Below are 4517 nucleotides of genomic sequence, written 5' to 3'. Positions count from 1 at the left end.
TTCTTGATCTTTAAAAACAGGCCAAGTTGGGGAAGATGGTGACGACAATGCATGCACGCATGATGTTTGTGTTTAGTGTTGTTTTCAATCAAAGGCAAGTTGTTTTTATCATGCACGCATCATCAGGCCGGCCCAGACATTTGCTCTGCCCTCTCTTTTGAATTTGGGTTGGGCTACTGTATAGCCCAGCTCTTATCGCTGAGCGTGCCATCCAATTTTTTATTTTTTTATTTTTTTTTACATTTTTTTAAATATATTTAAATATTTTTAAAAAATAAAAAATATATTAATATATTTAAAATCAATTTTTTAATTATTAAGGAAAAAAAATTGTCAAACAGTACACTTGAACGATTCCGGCCAGACGGCATAGTAACATTATGCTTTGAATTAACCCCAACGCAAGTTACTAATTTGCAGCAACTAGCAGTTCTCTGCCCTCCGTTTTTAACTCCCAACACAATGTTTTTTAATTCTCAATGGCTTAACTAAATTTCCATCTAAATTAATTAATTAAAATCTACTTTTTTCTATTCGAGCTAACGACTCTTACATTACACCATTTATAATCAGCTTCTGGTCTATTCTTTCTCTATATCATTTAAATATTTTTTTATTTTTCTTTTTAGTTTTTTTTTAACTATCATTAAATTTGTAATATTTTTAGATCTTTCAATATTTCACATATATTAATGCAAATGCAATATCTCTTTATTGCCAAAATGATATCAATAGCCAAATAAATAATTAAAAAATAAATATGAAAAAAACCATTTATCCTTTTATTATTTTTTGAAAAATCTTTAACATGAGTACTTCTCTTTTTATTAAAATAAGATATTCTAATAATATTGTAACTTCTTCATGTTTTATAATTAAAAGAGTAAATGTGAGAGATATAAAAAAATTTGGTAAAAGAAAGAAATAATAAAAAAATGTTTATAAGATGAATGGTGAATATTAAATGTAGAGAACCACTTTATCTCATATGTATTTTACATTGATTCTACATAATCCAATAGAGGCCTTATTTTGACATATTATTAGTCATTTTAAATCAAAATTGTAAAAATTATATTATAATAATAATTTATTTAATTTTTAATAAAATATCTCATCTTATCTCATCTGAGCTGTATAACCAAAAAAGACTTTAAAATACCAAAAAATATGATCCAAAATAAATAATACTTGCAACCAACATATATCTATTGGGTCACGTTACGTATAGTCCACTAAAATGGACTCCTTTGCAATCCACAAAAAGTAATAGACAAAAATTTTTCTCATTTTATAATTTACTTGACTAAAATGCCCTTATTTCCAAATAAAAAATAGCCCAAAATTTCTGATCTTCTTCTCTCTCGTGCTGTGCATCTGGGTCCTCCACCATCTTTGGACTTTGATTTTCCTCTCCCTCGTGGCGTTCATTTGGGACCTCCTCCACTTTCCATTGTTGGCAATCGTCTTCACCACTTTCCATCGTCGGCATCCTCCATCATTTACACTTCTAAATATATTTCAAACAACAACACACTAAAATACCATCTCTTGAAGTCTGAAGAAGCGCTTCCATCTGACAATACATAAGCATTATAAATCTTAAGACATTTATATATGATGTGTGTCTGATGTTTGACATAGTCAAGGAAAGATGAAATGATCTAGGGAAGATAGAGAAAAGCCTTATTCTGTTCATGCGAGAAAGAGCCTATGAAATACTATTTATAAGTAATGGGCATATGAAAAATAATATATAGTTGAGCATTGTCAACTCATATGAAATTTATTTATTTATTTATTTTTCATTTTTTTGATGTTATTTTCATTTCGAGGATGAGCTTTCTTGAAATAGGGAATATTTTTCTTCCATTTGCTTTCTTTAAGCTAGTAGACATCCTTTCATCTACTTCTTTCCCTTCTTTAGTATCTTTTCTTGAAAGTTTTGTAGTGCTTGCACATAAAATGAGATTAGTTGTGTTTTTGTTTAAATTTTCTAGTTCAGAGATAATAAGTAGTGCATAACAAAAGTTTGATGTTCTTTATTGTTTATTTGTAGTTTGAAACATGTCCAGATTGTTCTTGATGTTTGTTTGTTAACATAGCCAGTACTAACTTATTTAATTTTTTTGATTTCATATTGTGCGAAAATATATGAAGATTGTTCTTGATGGAGAAATGGGAAGAAAGCACATCTAGTAAGTGATCGCTATTTTTTCTTGAAGGCATTAATTACCATGATGATGATGATGAGGTTTTAGAGCTAACTCTTGAGAAATGATGATGATGGGATTTCAGAGCCAACTCTACAAAATGATGACGATGGGATTTCAGAGCCAACGATTGGCATGTTTTTTAAAACTGAACAAGAGCTCATTGACTACTATAAACAATATGGGAGACAGACTAGATTTGGTATGATGGCTCAAAGAAGTAGAAGGGAAGCTGATGGAAGTGTTAAATATGTAACACTTGGTTGTGGGCGTGGTGGTAAGGCAAGAAACCGAATTACCAACTTTTCTAAATCATGCCCGACAACGAAGACCGATTGTAAGATGAAGATTAATGCACACTTGGTTGGTGATGTTTTACACATAACTGCTGTACTAAATGCACACAACAAAGGAACTCTCTTTTAGCTCAGACATAGGGAATCATTGCTACTAATCAAATACTTCAAAGCCTAAATTCTCACAATCTCCACAGTTGTAAAATTTTGGTTATATTTTGTTAGAATAAAAGTTCTATTTACAACACATAACTAGTACCCAAAAAATAAATAAGAAGAATAGATTGTCATGCAGCAAGATCACTAGAGCTTCCAATAAATAACCAAACATAATCAAAAGGCTACTCAAACACATACACTGCAAGCATGAATAACCGTATGGAACCCATTCACAAATTTTTACAAACAAGTAGAGTGCACACAAAATTAAAAACAACAGACGAAAGATCTCTTGAGATTTATCCTTTCTTAGAGTAAGTCCTTCTGTAAGTATAAGGCAGCCATCTAAGGGATGCAACTAGTATGTATGCAAAGCATCTTGTAATAGTCCCATTCTTTAATAGGAACTTCCCTATAAATCCTATAAACAGAAGCAAATGAAGATCTAGAGTGAGTCTTTCTTGAAGAGCCTAAGGAGATAGAAGGAGCAATGCTCTAATCCCCATTTTACCTATTGATTAGAGCTAGGAATCCGAGAAGCTAAAAGAGTCAAGCTTTACGTACACAGGTTGGAGATTAGGTTTTTTTTTTTTTTTTTTTTTTTAGAATTCCTTTAATAAAGTTCAGGTCTTTGTCATTGAAACATCAGAGCCCACCTATATGGAAAAATAGAATAGAAGAGAACTTGAAACCAACGAAGGGGATGGAGCTGCACAGGCGATGGAGACGGCGACGACAACGGCAATGGGCCCGAGGGCAAGGGAGAGTTCATTGAGGAAGGGATTTCACTTCCTTCACTACTCTTGGATTTCACTTGCTGCTCTGTGATTTTACGTCCAATGAAACGCTTCGTTTTATCAATAGTCCACATTTGTGAATTGCAAGAAGAATTATTCATATCTATTTGCGATAAAAGATGTGGCATCAAATTCTATTATCTAGTTTATTCTCTCATCACTATGCACGCCTCTTACGTCCTACCTCCACTCTCCCACTCTCTCTTCAAATCCAATCTCCATTTTAGCACTCTCTTCCTCTTTTCGGCTGGATCTCTCCCTACCATCTCCCAGTCAAATCCATTTCGCATTCACATATGCATCGAAGAAAGATAAGACTTAAGAAACATAAAATGAACCATACAAAATCTAAATTATTCAGAATGAAGCAAATACGATCTAAAAAAGACGTGTTCTTGAGAGAAAGAACTTGTGTTTCATACATGGATCTGATTATTAAGAAGTCCTTTGTTTATAGCTATACACGTGAGAAAAGCAGGAAAAAATGTATTAAAGCTAAAATTAACTAACAGATCAACTTAATTGACAGCTCATATTATGTTGATTTATATATTGACTTTACAAAAAATGAAATTGAAATAAATTTAAGTAAATCTATAACAGTCCCCATAAGATGATGTGTATATACTATGCATATTCATCTTGGACCAAAGAGAAGAAAAAGACTAGATCTCAAAGGTTAGATAAGCACATAAGCAACTTGAAGAGCTAAAGAAAGACAAAGAGTAAGAAGGACACTAGTCTGTAGCTTCTCTCTTATGAGATGACAATCTGATTCAATGTGTTTTGTTCTCTCATAAAACACAGGATTAGCAGCTATGTGGAGTGCAGCTAATTATCACAAAAAAAAAAAAAAAATGAAGGTTGAGGATGTGTTTGATAAAGATAAGAGACTAAAGAATGAATCCATATTATTTCACATATAGAATATGCATTGACCTGTATTCAACTTCAATAGATGGTCTTGAAGCAACCATATGTTTGTTAGATTCCCAAGAGATGGGTGACTCTCCAAGAAACACATATATAGTAACTAGAAATAGATCTTCGAG

At 32.0% G+C, this 4517-nt stretch overlaps 1 long non-coding RNA gene across 1 annotated transcript; it reads right to left on the bottom strand.

The window, feature by feature from the left end:
* Window positions 1–1181: 1181 nt before the first annotated feature.
* On the bottom strand, window positions 1182–3889 carry LOC122315411. The gene is made up of 2 exons (XR_006244025.1): window positions 3325–3889; window positions 1182–1576 (listed from the first exon to the last, which is right to left on the bottom strand). It is a non-coding gene; the product is annotated as an uncharacterized LOC122315411 (long non-coding RNA).
* Window positions 3890–4517: the final 628 nt, after the last annotated feature.

Source organism: Carya illinoinensis, chromosome 7, assembly GCF_018687715.1.
Source record: "Carya illinoinensis cultivar Pawnee chromosome 7, C.illinoinensisPawnee_v1, whole genome shotgun sequence".
Lineage (NCBI taxonomy): Eukaryota > Viridiplantae > Streptophyta > Magnoliopsida > Fagales > Juglandaceae > Carya > Carya illinoinensis.
The sequence above is the reverse complement of the archived record's forward strand: the minus strand, read 5'-3'. Positions and strand labels throughout refer to the sequence as shown.